We start from the raw sequence: 17,484 nt of genomic DNA on the forward strand, positions 1-17,484 counted from the left end.
TCTCCTAATTCCCAAAGTGGCTCTAGGCTCATGTGGCTTTCCATGCTAGCTCACACAGTCCTTTGATTGAACCATTCTCGCATCCCAAGCTCTAGATGGTTCACCCCTGGGCTTGGCCTGATGAGACTTTGAGGTAGAAGGGCATGAACTTGGCATCAGAAACAATTAGATCTAAAGCTTCACTCTGCTGATTTGTGATACATATGCCAAGGGTGATCGTGAGGTAAAAATGAAAGAATAAATAGAAATCATTTAGCTTAGTTCCCAAGACAAAGAATGTGTTTGAGAACTAAACTTTCCCTCAGCACCTCCTCTCTGGGTTAAGGATGTTTCAGTTCATATATTCAGATATATATTACCATACCTTTAGATGATAATCTCTAGCTCATTCCATTTGCTTTTGTCCTAGAAACTTAAGCCACATGTTTTTCTCCCCCTTTATTCTAGTTTACCAAGAAACAAATCCATCTTACCAAGGCATTCTAACTACACAGAAATGTCTTAAAATTTTAGCATTCCCCATAAACCAGCCTGTTCTTCTTGGGTAAAAACAACAGTATAATATAAAATCTGGGCACATAGATTTCTGCTCCTATCTCTATCTTTATTCCTCTCTCTGTGTCTCTTTTTCTGTGTGTGTGCATGTATCCATAGTTGAAATATATTATGTAATATTATAATGCTTGGCCTGGTTTCATTTTATAATAAATCACTGACATTTTATCAGGCTGTGCTTCCTGAAAAGCAGAATCTTAGAAAAGGACTTCTATATGGTACTTAGTCTGAAAATATGATCCCATGAGGTAAGAGTGATGGATGGGGACAACAGGCTTTGAGGAAGAATCCATGGAAGTAAGAGCAACCAAGTTGACTACCATATTGTTGGGTGGCTAATGGTTTACTCCCTCGGAACTGCTGGGACTGGCATGAAATGCATCTGTCCTAGGCAAAGGAGAAGCAACAGAAGCACTGTCCCCTGTCTCTGTTAACTACCCTGCATTTCAGAGTTGAGTATCGTGGACTCGGAGAACTACTATAGTTTTCCGTGCTATGGTGTCAATATCAAAGCTCTAGAACAGGTGGTGGGATGCTCATGTTGAAGGCTGAGGTGGGAAGGAGAGACCAACGAGGCTGGGATGGGAGTCTGACACAGTCCACCCCGTATCATCCATGAGCTCCCCAGTCCCCATTGTCACAGCTCTGGCTTCAATGTTGTGGAAGAAAAGATGCGCTTGCTCTTCTCCTGGGAAAGTAGAGATGTAAGTCCAGTCCGCTGCAGAGTCTGCTTGGAGATGGCAGCCAGCCACAGTCTCTGCAAATGCTGAGAGCAAACAGGCAAATGAAACAGACTACAGCCCATGGCCACATGTCTCATGAGCCCTAAGCACAGCCGTTATCGTCTTCCTGAAATACCCTATCTACGCTTCACTCTACCTTGACCAGTCGTTCTGCTGCTCTGGGTTGCTTGTGTGGGGAGACAGTCTGGACTTCACCCCAGAGGGAACTGAATCCACAGACCTCCCTTCTCTGAGGTCTTGGTGCTCTAATGCACCATTCCTGATATGACTCAGAAGGAGACACCAAGAGACACCCCAGAGGATGCCCCGGCTTCCTGACTTATGTCTGGACATCAGTGTATAATAGCAACCTGAGCTCTCTATGGTGATCAGAATAGCTTGCCCTCACAATTCCACTGGCAGGAGGGACCCAAAGTGTGATGGCAGCTACACTTTCTATCTCCCCAATCGACACAGTGCACCTCCTGGGAATCAGGACCCCTGAGACTCTGGGCCTGAGGTTTAGAGAACAGGAAACACAAATCCCTAAAGCAAGTAAAAACTCCTCCTTCCATCCCTTAGCTCCTGGGCCTGTATATGCCAAGTCACTAGGGACACAGTACAATTTGTCAGCTATCTCATGGGGCTGGGATGAATTTGCTTTGCCACTGCTCTTTAGATCACACCATGCCCCTATCTGTGGCCATATTATGGCATAATTCCTTTCTGCACTGAGGCCAAAATATGTCATCTCATCTGTACACCCAATCCCTCTTTTGTCAGTTATTGTTAGGGATCCTCCTTCTAAGAAAGACTTGGTGGTTAAATATAAATAGGAGGATACAGCAGTCTATGCACCCTGTTCTTGTGTATTCCATGGACCCAAGGGCCCAATTCCAAGTATACCATTCAATCATATAGTTTGGATTGCTGGTACTTACATAGGAACATACACAATTTGGATTGCTCTGTTTAACACATATTTAAGTATGTGATTGGGTGAATCTAATAATATCAGGTCATAGTGGCAGTTTTAGCAGCAGAAACACACACTGATCCATGTGTTCAGTCTTCCTTAGGACCCAGGAGCAGAACAGAAGTTGTTTGACAATATGAGAAGTTATTTATGTTGTTGCCAAGGACGTGGCATTTCTCCCGAAATCTAAGGATCTGCACTAATACTCTCTGTGCATGAGGTGCAACTTTTTTTTTTTTTTTTTTTTTACATAGAGGGATATGTTTGCATTTCATACACCATGGCAGCCCCAAACCTCAACAACAGGGCAGGTCAGTGAATCCTTTGGTCCTTTACCCACCCTGTGGAATTCATGTGTCATGCTAGGTTATTAATGGTACTTACCACCTGTTACTCACCAGTTAGTACGATGTCATTAAGGTAGTGCTCTAACAGGAAGCTTTACAGAATATCAAGGAAACAAGATCCTTAAAGACCCAAAGACTACTGTGTGACAGAGTTCTGGACAGTTGATACTGCCATAAGGAGGTAGTGAATGTATACTACTGAGTTTCCCATGTAAAGTCAAACTGCTTTTGGTCAACCCTACGGATGTGGATCAAGAAGTACACATTCACAGATCAATGGTTATCTAGTGAATGCCAGCAGCTGTATTGATCTGCTTCAGTGACCTACCACATCAGCACAGCAGCTGTGATTAGAAAAAGCAATACCACCTAGTTACATCTACAATAATCCTCCTTCATCTGTTACAATTCCTCTAGTTTTAGCAAGAGTCAGAAAGGTGACTTGGACGGGATATCATGTCAATTACTGATCTTGCATCCTTTGTGTCCCGAGTTGGCAAACTTTGTCTGTAGAGGACCAGATATATATCAGGCCTTGTGGGCTAAAAGGTCTCTGCCATAACTGAACTCTGCAGCCATAAAGAATCCATGAATGAATGAGTATGACTGTATTCCAATAAAACTTTATCTCAGAAAATAAACAGTGGACCAAATTTGGCCAACAGGGACATCGTTTGTCAAAAATCTTGCAGCCTGCCTGGGGACACATTAGTGCTACTGATTCCCTCTTTTTGCTGCATGAAGGTTGAGTAGTTTCAGGCACTTCACTTGGACCCTCGTGGTGGGTTGAATGGTGTACCCCCAAAATTCATGTCCACCAGAGAACCCAGAATGTGACTTTATTTGGAAACAGGATCTTTGCCGATGTAATTAATGAAGTTAAAACGGGGTCATGTGGATTAGGGTGGGCTGTAATCCAAGACTGGGGTCTTTATAAGCAGAGAAAACAGAGACATGGATGCACAGAAAGAAGAATGCCGTGTGAAGAGAGAGACAGGGTTTGGGGGTAATGATTCTGCAAGCCACAAAGTGTCAAGGATGGCCAGAAGCCACCAGAAGCTGGGAGTGACGCATGAGGTAAAGTCTCCCTCAAAACCTCTGAAAGGAACCAATCCTGCCCTGTTTTTAGACTTCTAGCCTCTAGAACCGTGAGAGAATAAATTTCTATAGTTTTTAAGCCAACCAGTTTGTGGTAATTTGTTATGGTGACCCTCACAAACTAATACACTTGCTTGCTTTAATAGCTCTTGCTTGAGGGCTCAGGGACAGAATCCGAAGGTCCTGCCTACTGTTAAGTATATTTCTCTTAATTATACACTCAAGGACAAGATTCTTAAGAATATGGTGGGTACACAGTTATTACAAATTGTTCTAGAGTTCTATTTATAACCCGGCCTTCATGCTATCCTACGCTAGCCACGGGATTATGATGGTCCCCTTATATTGATGTTAGCTCAGACCCCATACTCAACAGTCCTTAAAAATTTTGTGAAGTCAGCTTTGTCAAGGCATTATTAGCCTGGAAAAGAGCCATGGCCCTTCAGGAATGGGAGAATATTTACTTCAAATACTCACGATGACTTTGTAGGATCTTTTTGTCAAAGAAACATGGGCATTTTTTTATTGGATGGGCTCAGGCTCTGACTTAGATCTGAAAACTGACAGGAAGGTCATGATTTTCTGTTGCAGAGCATAACATAAGCTTTCTGATCACAGTATTTTGACTTTTAAATGCACATATAGCAAGACCCTAGTCAGTTGTAATCTATATCACCCTTCATGCCACATGATTCATTAGCCATTACACATCAAATACTGTGGATGCTCCCTATTACAGTAATCAGATCACCCTTGTCCCTCAGTACTGTTTATTTTTCCCCTTTTGTTCCGTAGAATGAATCCACCACAGTAGAAAAAACAAAACAAAACAAAATTATTCTCTTGTTGATAGATATTTGGGCTGTTTCCAGTTTTTGATTACTAAAAATTAAGCTGCTATGAACTTTGGAAGCAACATGGTCCTCATTTGGGTGTGTCACTCTGGCCCATCCACCAAGTACCTCAGAAGCTGCTGGTTTCAAGTGGAGATCAGAACAGGAGAAGGCTCTGCGACAGGTCCAGCTGGCTCACAACTCCCCTGCCACTTGGGACACGTGATCCAGTAGATCCAATGGTGCTTGAGGTCTCCGTGGTCGACAAACAGGGTGTTTGGAGCCTTTGTCTGGTCCTTCCAGATGAATCGCATCATGGGTCTTGAGGATTTTTAGAGACAATCTTACTTCTTCCTTTTCATTCTGATTGCCCCTTTTTTGTTCCTTTACTTGACATACCGCACTGGCTGAAACCTCTAGTAGGATGCTGGATACATGGCGGTAGTGGACAAACCGATGCAATTTCTGATCTTTTTTTTTTTAAAGATTTTATTTATTTATTTGAGAGAGAGAGAATGAGAGAGAGTACATGAGAGGGGGGAGGGTCAGAGGGAGAAGCAGACTCCCCGCTGAGCGGGGAGCCCGATGCGGGACTCGATCCAGGGACTCCAGGATCATGACCTGAGCCGAAGGCAGTCGCTTAACCAACTGAGCCACCCAGGCACCCGCAATTTCTGATCTTAAGGTGAAAACATTCAGTCTTCCCCAATTAAGTGCAATGCTAACTGTAGGTTTTTGTTGGTGTTATTTGTCAAGTTCAGAAATGTCATTATGTTTTTAAATATAATTTGTTAATAAGACAAGCTACACTTAGTTTTTCTTTTTTTTTAAGATACAAAGTTTTATTAAACAAACCTGGAATGAATAGTGTTATTACATAAATTAGGCAGCAGTAATATTTTCCTAGGGTATATATACAAATCACAGGGATTTTCACTGTGCAAGAATTGAAAGAATTATCAACAGATTATTTTTTTTTCCACATAAGAAGCTGGGACGACCCCACAGGGATCTTCTTAGTCTAAGTATGCTGATCTCCTAAAATAAATCAGAAAATGGCTAATCCCCTTCAAATTGTTAAGTGTTCATATGTTACTGATATTGTTTCTCTCTTAAATGTTTGTTAAAAATTTACCAATGGAAACAACTATACAGAAGATAATAAAGAAATAAAAACTTGAACAACAATACAAAACAAATGAAACTAATAGAACTATACAGAGTGTTCTACCCAATGACAGCAGAATACACATTTTTTTCTCAAGTGCACATTGAACATTCTCCAGGATAGACCATATGTGAGGCCACAAAAAAAAATCATAACAAATTTTAAAACATTGAGTTATACAAAGTATCTCTTCTGATCATAAGCCAATGAAGCTAGAAATCAACAGGAAAGGAAAAAACTGGAAAATTCGAAATCCACAAATTAATGTATGTAAATACATGTAAATTAAATACATATGTAAATCAAACAACACGCTCTTTTACAACCAGTGACTCAAAGGAGAAATCACAAGGGAAGTTAGAAAGTATCAGGACACTTGGGTGGCTAGTCGGTTAAGAGTCCAACTCTTGATTTCAGCTCAGGCCATGATCTCAGTATTGTGAGATCGAGTCCCACGTTAGGCTCCATACTTCCTTGAGATTTTCTCTCTCTCTCTCTCCCTCTCCCTTTGCCTCTCCCCTGTGCTCTCTCTCTCTCTCAAAAAAAATTAAAAAATAAAAAGATAAATTAAAAAAAGAAAGTATCTTGACACAAATGAAAATAAAAGCACAACATGATAAAACACACTGAAATGCTGGATCCTTACCTTGCACTGCATACAAAAATTAACTCAAAATTATTCAATCACCTAAACACAAGAGCTAAAACTATAAACGTATGAGTAGAAAACATTCGGAAAGCTTCACGACATTGGATTTGGTAATGACTTCTTGGATATGATACCCCCCCCCACCCCAGCCCCATGCCAAAGCACAGGCAACAAAAGGAAAATCAGATAAATTGGATGAAATCAAAATTCAAAGCTTTTGTGCATCAAAGGACACTACTAACAGAGTGCAAAGGCAACCCACAGGATGGGAGAAAATATTTGCAAATTGTATATCGGTTGGTAGCTATAATCCAACAAAAACAAAAAACTCCAAATAACTCAATTAAAAAATGAGCAAAGACTTCGAACAGACATTTCTCGCTCTAAAAAAAAAAAAATAAATAAATGCACAAATAGCAACCAGCACCTAAAAAGATGTTCAACATCACTAATCATTAGGGACATGCAAATCAAAATCACAATAGACAATGCTTCACACTCATTAGAATGGCTATTACAAAAAGACAAGAAGAAAAAGCACAAAACCCCAGAAAACATCACATGTTTTGGCAGATGTAGAGAAGTTGAAACTCTCACGCATTCCTGGCTAGATTTCAAAAGCTGTAGCCATTATGAAACATAGTATGGAATGGTGGAAAACAGTATGGTTTAATTCCTTAAAATTAAAAATAGAATGACCATATGATCCAAAAATTCTTCTGGGAATATACTCAAATCAACTGAAAGGAGACTCAAACAGATATTTGCACACTCGTGTTCATAGCAGCAGTAGTCACAACGGCCAAAAGTGAATGCAACCCTAGTGTCCACCAACACAGGAGTGGATATAAAATGTGGCACATACATACAGTGGGATATTAATCAGCCTTAAAAGGAAGGGGATTCTGATGAACTATGAGGATATTATGGTAAGTGAAATAAGCCAGTCACATCAGGACAGATACCATATGATGCCACTTGTATGAGGTACTTGGGGTAGTCAAAGGCATAGAGACAGAAAGGAGAATGGCAGTTGCCTACGTCTGAGAAGAGACAATGGTAAGTTACTGTTTAATGGAATGGAGTGTCAGTTTGGGATGATGAGAAAGTTCTGGAGCTGGGTGGGAGTAATGGCTGCACAACAATGTGGATGTACTTAATGCCGTTGAGCTGTACACTTAATTGTGGTTAAAATGGTAAATTTTAGAGGCGCCTGGGTGGTGCAGTCAGTTAAATGATCAACTCCTGGTTTCAGCTCAGGTCATGATCTCAGGGTCATGAGATCGAACCCCGCCTAGGGCTCTACACTCAGTGTGGAGTCTGCTTAAGATTCTCTCTCCCTCTGCCCCTCCCACTTGTTCTCTCACTCTCTAAAATAAATACATAAATCTTTAAAAAAATACAATAAGATGGTAAATTTTATGTTATGTATATATATATATATATATATTTATGTATATATATATATATATATATATATATATATCTTCCACAGCTTGAAAAAAAAACCAACAAACAAACAGTGAAGACTTCCAGACCAAGAACACTGGGGTGGGAGTGGGAGATTGTTCACTATAAATAAAATTTCTTTAATAGATGTAGGACTATTCAGGTTATCCATTTCTTCCTAGATGAGATTTGAAAGCTAGTATATTTCAAGTGTTTGTTATTCTTTTAATTTGCATATTTTAGGTCAATTACAACTTTGAACAACTTTTATAGGTGTATTATCTAATCACATTTACTCGTAAAGAAAAGCCTAGTTGATTATTTTCCTATATTTGAGTTGTCTATTTCTTCCATTTTTATGTCGAGTGGACATTCCTGACAATAATGTTTAATTGGAAGTACTGTGTTATTTATCAGTTGCTGTGTAACTGGCTATCCTCATGCTCAGTGGCTTAAAACAATGAACATTTATTGTCTCACAATTTCTGGGGGTCAGAAAAACCACAAGATGGTGCTTTGCCTCAACATCTCCCATAAAATAGAGGCTACTGGTCAGGGAGGCAGGCAGGCTCTTCTGGAGGCTTGCCTAGGGGATGATCCACTACCAAGGTCACTCCTGTGGTTTTTGGCCATCTGAGTTCCCAGATGGCTGTTGACAGGTGACTTCAATGACTTGTCAATAGGTCCTTTTCATGAGTTGCTTGAACTTTCTCATGACCGGGAGCTGGTTTCCCCCAGAATGGATGATTCAAGAAGGAGAGAAAAATAACTCAACTTGGTTGGAAATCACAGTCCTTTCATAGCCAAATATTTAAAATCATGCCCCTTAATATCTGATGTATTCTAACCATTAGAAATGAGTCACTAGGCCCAAACAATACTCTAAGGGAAAGACATCAGGCTCTACCTTTTGAGGTAAAAAGTATCAGATAATTTGTAAACATTTTCTTTTAAACCACCACAAATTTTAATGGAAAATCATCTTTAAAATTTGTTACTCAATTTGTTACTCAACATAAAACTTGTTATTCTTTTTGTGGAGTCAAAAATGGTAATTTCTTATAATTTTTGACTCAGAATGCCATGTGACAAATGACTTTAGAGAATATTCTAGTTTTTCATGTTTTATTTGTTACATTGCTCTACATTTTTAAAAATAAAACACTCAGGGGCACCTAGGTTGTGCATTCAATTAAGCATCTGACTCCTGGTTTCAGCTCAGGTGGTGATCTCAGGGCCATGAGATCAAGTCCCATGTCAGGCTCTGTGTTCAGCATGGAGTCTCCTTGAAGATTCTCTTCCCTTCTCCCTCTGCTCCTTCCCCCCTTCTCTCTCTCTCTCTCTCTCTCTCTCAAATAAATAAATAAATCTTAAAAAAAACCCACTCAATTATTTGATTAATCTTGAAATCAACATGAGTCAATAGGTCTGTTTATAAAATGTTAGTGGATAAGCATTGTTACAGGAATATGATAAATGCTTTTGATAAAATGATATGAAATAAAAAGGTGAAAAATAATCAGGTAACTGTCAGATGTAGCTAATGAAATTATTAATAATTCAGTAGAGAGCAGAAAATAGAAAATGTGACCATGAGGCTTAGATATATTAATATTGGCAAGAAAAAGTATAATGTGTATTGCTAAGGGTTGGAAAAATATATACACATATAATCTCTTTCTCTCTTCTCTTTCTCTCTCTGTCTCATCCATATACATATATATTATATATATATAAGATATGCACATGCATGCATATATATTCCTTTACCTAAATATAGATTACCATAGGAAGAAGTTTGCAAAAATGCACATCAATATATTAGCAATGGCCATCTCTTATTAGTGAGATTGCAAGTAACAAGTGATTGTTTTTCCTTTTTAAAATCTGTTGATCTCTTTCTTTCTGAAAATTCCCATACATCATTTGTGAAGCGGAAATACTTTGGAGGATAGAGAAAAAGGCTTTATTTGTAAATAGGTGGGCATCAAAAAGAACATGGAGATAACCCTAGAAAGTGCAGTCCTGCCGTTTCCTTCCATCCTGATCTTGAGAAGGATCCGAATCTGTGAAGGGGCTTGGAGTGTCCTCCTCAAGGGTAGGAGCAGAATACGGATGGAATGAAGGCAGTGGAGGACCCCTCGCGGCGCCTGGCATTTATTAGGTCAGTTGTAGGGACCTACAACTACGGTTGTATTAGAAATCCAGTTCCAGGGTTTGGTTCTTCCCATTCCTTTCGCCTTCAGTGCAAGTTGATCTACAAGGTCTTTCTGTTCTCTTTCTTCTTCATTTCTCCTTTTGAATAGACATTTCCAGAGCTTTCCTACTTCACCCAATTTTCAGTACTTTTACTCCACCCCACCCACCCATCCACATGTTCAGTCATGGGAGGGGACAGTGGAGTCTGAGATCATGGACCCCATACTCGTTTGCCAATGGCACAGGATGGCCACTGGCAAAGCTGCTTCACCTCCCTGGGCCTCTGTTTCTTCCTGGAAGGATGGCTCATTTCCCAGATGCCCTTCATATAGATACACAGTTCTGTTCTACCTGTACCATCATTCTACTATTACAACTATCCCCCTCCTCCAGCAGGGTTGAAACCCTATTTTTCTAGAAAGATCTATGTGGTTTTCCCCTGGAAAGAGCTTCTGAAATTACCCCAGCACAAAATGTCCATATTCCCCCTTGTTTTATTCAACATTTGTAACATAATGTACCAAACCTCCTCACTCGGTGAAGGGACTGAGAAACGCCGACCCTTGGAAAGAGAACTGGTGAGCTTCCTTGGATGGAGTTCATGCGTGAGTAGGTAGCATTTGTCAAGCCTTGACTGCCAGCATGACAAATAAGATATTACAGAGATTTTAGTACTGCTATTATCCCTAGTTTTTTTGACCCTCCTTTCCTTTACCCCAATTCAGGAAGGTAGACTCTGCCATTTCCTTCCTGAAGGAGAAAATATGTTACAGCAATAAAACATAGACAGCTTTTCCAGACACAAAAGAACTTGAAACATAAAAAAAAAACAAACAAACAGTGAAAGTGCATGATGAGTAGGACCAACACTTTCCACACCCTGAACTGGATGTGGATCCCTGGAATTCTGACCTCTAAGAAAGCTGATCTTGTGCCCTGCCTCCCTTGTGATATCCCAGAAGGGACTATGATCTAAACATCAGAAAGCTGGGTCCTCCTACCCAATAAGAACCCGAGGAGTTGAAACACTCCAGAAGGTGTCCACCATGGAAGTGGATTTAGGTAGATGGGCCTGACACAGCCTCCTAATTTTCTGTGGCCCCAACACAGTGGTTTCTACCCCAATGCAGTAAACGATCAGAAACAATGGACCTGATGAGGCCTTCTGCATAGAAATAATGCATGCAATTCAAAGGCTTATGTGAAATGACAGCTGAGGATCAAGTGGGATGTTACACACCTCCATGGCCTTGGTACAGACAAATGATTCAGAAGAATCTCCCAGCATAGCTGGCACCATGCTAGCCACATGAACTCGGATGTCACTTAGATGGTCCCCGATCAGAGGCACCCATACCAACTGCACACTTGCTAAGATGTCAGTTCAGAAACACTGGATCCAAAGTGTGGTGTGAAGCCCAGCACTCTGCCTTTGAAGAGCCTCGTAGCCCATTCGACCGCAAGTTGGAGTTTATGACTGGTCAAGATGAGGAGAAGCTAAACTCAACGCAGTGGCTGATAGAGGGATATCATGCTTTTGCAGCCCAAAGAGATTAAGATTAACTGTAATGTCAAGAAATGTGGACGTGGCTAACTGAAAGTGCTCAATGACTAACTTATTACTAGAAAAATCATATAACTGGCAAGAAATCCCTTTTCCCCACAAGATACGCGCCTGAGCTCATGGATCCATTGAACTGAATAGCATAGTTTGCATTAGCTTTTGCTGTGCTTGCAACTGTATTTGTGTTCTATCTTTCCATAAAGCGTCTGATGATGAAATTGTGATCAATGGTGAAAACTTCGACCAAGAATCTACTTTATTTTTCTCCTTTGAATTATGTGCATTTCAAACCTATGAAACTTCAGAGTAACCCGAGCTCTTAATAATAGTGCTTCATCATTGACATAATGTGTGATGGGCCCCAGTGTTGATGAAAAATCCCATCTTAGAAAAGCATTTCAGAGAATGGGTGCCAGGAACGTAACAGATTACTGCTCTGAGGACAGGGTGTGCATGCTAAAATCTCCCTGAAACCCATGTGCACATGAAAGCTGAGTATCTGGGCATGGAGAGACTGAAGGGATCATTACATTTGCTCCCATAAATGCTGTTCTCAAACTCACTGCAACTTGAGCTGTTGAGGTACCTGGTAGTAAACTGAGAAAGACATAAAATGGCATTTGTTATTTTTTAAAAATGTCTTCATATTTTACATTTTTATTTAAAACTTAAAACTATTGATGTTGGAAATAGTCTTTCGTTATAAGGAACCAGACCCATCAATATCCCTCTTTTTTCTCTACAGTTTAAACCAGTTATATGCTCATCCCTCCAACTTTTAAATTTCCTTACCCTCTTACCTTCTGAATCGGTGCTTAAGAGTGGGATGACAAGATAAAGATCATAAACACAACAGAAGTGGAAGGAAGGAAGCACTACCTATTGGGAAATATGCCAGGCTCTTAGAAATATAGTTTCATGTATTTATGATCCCCATTTTACAGATAAGAAAACTGAGTCACCAAGCATTTAGGTCATGGATCAATGGTTTACTAGCAAACAGTGGATCTGGGCACCAGAACCCATCTCTAAACCCCTTGGTCATCCTCACTCCCAGGAAAATGGCCATACTATATTGGCCATTTAAAATCTACAAGAAAACCCATATGTGGTGAATTATTGTGAAATTAAAACAACCAAAGACAAATGAAAATTCTAAAACTTGACAGAAAGAAGAGATCACAAAAATTAATTGGAATTATATTGATGACAAGCTTCTAAACAGCAGTACCAGATGGCAGAAGATGGCACAGTCATATTTTTAAAATATTGAAGGCAAAAAAAAGAGGAGGCTATAATCTGGAAAATATATCTTTCACACATGATGTCATAACAGTATTCTTACTTAACTAAGAGGAAAAACGATCCCAGAAGATGCTCCAAGTATGAATAACCAAACCTTGTGAATTTATGGTTATCTAGAACATACCACCTCCTCTCAATTTCCTTGGACAGACTTAATCTCACTGTCACATCCAGTTTTGAGGGAAATGTGTGCTGGTGACCTCATGCCTATTAAAAATCAGAACCTCCATTATCAAGGAAGAAAGAGGAAATTGATATTGGATGATAACTCGCTATTTCTGCTACAAATCCTATGCAGTGGGATTATTACTTTTCTTTCAAAAAAATCTGGAACTCAGAAAGAAAACAGATTTCCCATGGTCACGCAGTTTATCAGTTGTAGACCCAGATTAGACCAACGTATGGCTTACTCCAACATTCATGCTCTTCCCGAGAATCTATACAGGACGGCAGCATTCTGCTTGAGGATCATCTAGCCCCATGCTGAGAGTGGGGTCTGGAGTCCAACTACCTGGGAAGGAATCCCAATCCACTTGTAAAAGCTATGTGACTATGGGAAAGTTCCTCACACTTCATTCATTCTCTCGCTCATAAATTGGAACTGCTAAAGGTTCCATCAAACTTTGAAATTAAATGAGTTGACATACATAAAGGCTGTGGGTAGAGAGAAAATTATCTGTGAACATTGACTATAATCACTGTCTTTTTTTTTTCCTTTACAGATGAGATAATCCCATTCCCCAAAGGGGAACGAATTCACCTGTAATTACTGAGTAAGTTAACTTAGGAACTGGGTGTCGATTCTTTTTGCAGTAGAGAAAGTGAGCCCCAATGAGTCTCTATACCTAAGTAAGAGAATTAGAAGAGTTCTGGAAGTACTCCCAAAATGCTCTTGGACAGTAGACTTCACGGCCAGTCAGATGAGGGAGGGAGATGGACGGACACAGCCAGGTCCTTGTGTTGGCTCTTGGTTTAAGTATGGGCAACTGGATCAGGAACATAGGATGAATTGCAGGTTCATGGGATAAAGAATGAGTTCGGTTTGACACATGTTGGGCTTGAGATGCCAGTCCAACATCTCAGGAATTTTCTAATTAATTGCTCCCACAAGCATCTGTGGTACACTGTCTATACCCATGCTCCATGCAGCCATGCCTGTGGATGAAAGGCAAAGCAGAGCAGTCAAAGGAGCCACACTGGAAGTTGGGGGTAAGAACCACACTGAGAAGTGGCAGCAAGAAGGTGAATGTGGACATGATGGAGAAGCATGTCTCCTGGTGGAGTCTCATCTCCTCCATCAACAAGTGGTATCACCTGGGACACTACTTCCCTTAGTTACTTTCCTTGGGTGCCATCCAGCTTTGGTTTCCCCATTTGGGATAATCAGACTGCAGTTGCTTCAAAGATTTCCTCTGACGTTGAGCCAGATCCCAGGAAGAAAGCACTGAGGATATGGCCTGGAGCCCTGTAAGTACTCACCGTTGTCCTTGCTGTGGGCTGAAAATCAGGAGAGAAGAGCATCCTGCAACCCAAGGGAGGAGGAAATTTTAAGGACCAAAGATCAAGAGTCTCATATGCTGTGTATGAGTCAACAAATCAAGGAGGAGGCACGTCCTTTTAGTTTGTTCAGTGGACCTGTCAATGCATTTGGGGAGAACCTTTCCAGGGAACAAGGGCATTACGGGGCAAATGGATGATAACTCAGCAGATAGAGGATGCACAGAATGACCTTCCATCATCTTAACTATGAATAGGATAGAAGCCAACTGATAGAAAATAGGCACTCTCATCAAGCTTTTTTATTGTCTGCGTGTTTGTTTTGTTTACCGTTCATATCATTTCACTAAATAGATTTCCTGAGAGCAAAAGTCAGCAGAAAGGACGGCGGAGGAATGATGCGGGGAGGCGGATCAGCTTCTAGTTGAGAGACTGAGGCAGACAAGAGTTGGTTCAAGGTACCAGATGTGGATAATGCTACAGAGAAGGATACAAATGTAAATGTGTATCTCTAAATACATCAGCTAGAAGAAATTTTCAGATAATGGGATAAATGACAGGTACTTCAAAAGCATAATTGGATCAGAAATGTAAGAAGATTAAAGTGGCTTTGAAAAATAATGGGGCAATTGCAAAGTGCCTGCTAGGACATTTGTTCAAGTAATTAGCGATTAAAACATAAATCTCAAATTGCCTCTGGTTTAGACAGAATATAGAGTGAATGACTTTTACCCTCAAACAGTAATTCCAGGAAGTATAAGTGTTCAGAAAAGAATAATAACAAAGTGGTTGCATTGTAACATACCCAAACTATCTTCTGAAATATGTATGTTACTATTCCATACTCACCACTGAACTGAGTCCAAAATTTATTGTATTTTTTAATAAAAATTGTGGATGTTTAAGGCATACAACATGATGATTTGATACACATATACATAGTAAGCTAATTACTACAGTGGCGCTAACATATTGTTACAGGATTTGCGTCCCCTGAGCGCCTGTAGTTCTTGTCATGCCGCTTCAAAGAAGGAAGAGGTAGACCAGACCAAGAGTGGTGGGCAGCAAAGCACAGTTTACTGAGCAAGAGTATAAAGATCCCGGAGAGGGAGGGGGGCTCCGAGAGGGTTGCCCCCGGAGTTTCTAACTTTAGGGGTTTTTATGAGCTCTTTTTCGGAACTTCCTTAAGCAATCAGGATGTGCTGAGTCATGCCAATCAGGGCTTTGGTCACGTATCTGTCTACCTGTTAGGTTCATGTCCACGTACTGATGGTCTTTTTTGCTGGTATCTGCGGGCTTAGGTCTTAACTGCCCCTTGCCGGTGATACTGACAAATGTTTTTCTGTTTAATTATCTTATTTTAGGACGTTTTGTGGAAGTCATTTCTGCAAAGGCTGCAAAGCAGAATGTCGGTGCGATCCTGTCTAAGCTGCAGAACAGGAAGTTAGTGCTGTTTGATCTTAGCTGTCCTGACTCCATATTTTCTTGTTGGGGACCTTGGCCCTGATTACCTAACTGTCCAACTGACTCCTAACAATATCATCTGCTCACATAGTTACCATTTTTGGTGTGTGGTAAAAGAAAGCATCAGAAATCCACTCTCAACAAATTTCCAGCACTCTTAACTCTAGTCGTCCTGCAACTTTGTACCAACTTCGTCCCCTTTTCCTTCTGGTAGCCACTGTTCTACTCTGCTTCTACATATTTAACTATTTTAGATTCCACATATAAGTGAGATCACACAGTTTTCAAACTTTCTCTCTGTGTCTGGCTTATTCCACTTAGCCTAATGTCCTCTGGGTCCATTCATGTTGTTGCAAGTGGCAGGATTTCCTCTTTTTTAAAGGCTGCATAATATTCCACTGTATCTATAAACCACAATTTCTTTATCCATCCAGACGGTGGACACTGAGGTCATTTCCATGTCTTGGATGTTATGATTAATGCTGAAATGAACATGGAAGTGCACATATCTCTTTGAGGTCCTGATTTCATTTGCCTTGGGTTTAAACCCATAAGAGGGATTGCACAATCATGGGATAGTTCTATATTTAGTTTTTCGAGGAACCTCCACACTGTTTTCCATAGTGGCTACACCATGATGAACGGATACATGAATGAAAGAATAGATGTAGATGGTGAAAGCAAATGTCCATTTAAGGAAATAGAAATAGCTCAGTATTAGTAGAGGAAAAAGTGAAAGGTGTAGGGCTGGAGCAGTTGAAGTATACTCCCCGAGGCACATATAATGGTAACTTAGAAGTGGGTTCTGATAGAGGAGAAGGATGTCTCTTGGTTTTCTGGAAGTACACTTACCACCTGTAGTAGTTGATGGTCGTTTATATCCATTACAGCCAATGCGCTTATCTGCACTGATATCAGCAAAGGTCTGTGCTTAAATAGGCAGTCATTGTCCCAGGGTGATGGGAAATGGGAAAGGGGGTTGCTGGAATGGAGACATCAATCACACCGAGCATACCCATAATCCAGAGTAACCTCTCATCCTCAGACCCTTAACTTAATCACACCAAGTCCCTTTTGTCATGTAGATAACATATTCGCAGGTTTCTGGGTTTCGGCCATGGACAGTGTGGACAGAGGCATAATTCTGTCCCACAGCACTTTTACTTTACTTACATTATCTCATAAGCTGTGCAACAATTATTCAGGATGATGATAATTAATGATCAGAAAGATGAAATCGTATCTTCTCTGTGCGAAATTTATGATTTGCAGAGCAAGGGTGTGAATCCTCATCCATCTCCAGTCCCAAATCTTTTAACTAAACTCCAGAACATCTGGTCATGGTCCCTAGGAGTACATAATGTTGGCATCTAATGCATCTAAAATCTCAAAGGAAAAGAGCAAATACCTGCTGCAAGGCACTACCTCAGCATGAAAAAGAAAGTCTGGGGGATGGGGTGCTGGGTGGCTGAGTCGGTTGAGCATCGGACTCTTGATCTCGCTCAGGTTTTGATCCCGGGGTGGTGAGTTCAAGCCCCACGTGGTGCTCTGTGCTGGGCGTGGAGCCTACGAAAGAAAGAAAGAAAGAAAGAAAGACAGAAAGAAAGAAAGAAAGAAAGAAAGAAAGAAAGAAAGAAAGAAAGAAAGAAAGAAAGAAA

This window comes from Neomonachus schauinslandi, chromosome 12 (genome assembly GCF_002201575.2).
Source record: "Neomonachus schauinslandi chromosome 12, ASM220157v2, whole genome shotgun sequence".
Taxonomy (NCBI): Eukaryota; Metazoa; Chordata; class Mammalia; order Carnivora; family Phocidae; genus Neomonachus; species Neomonachus schauinslandi.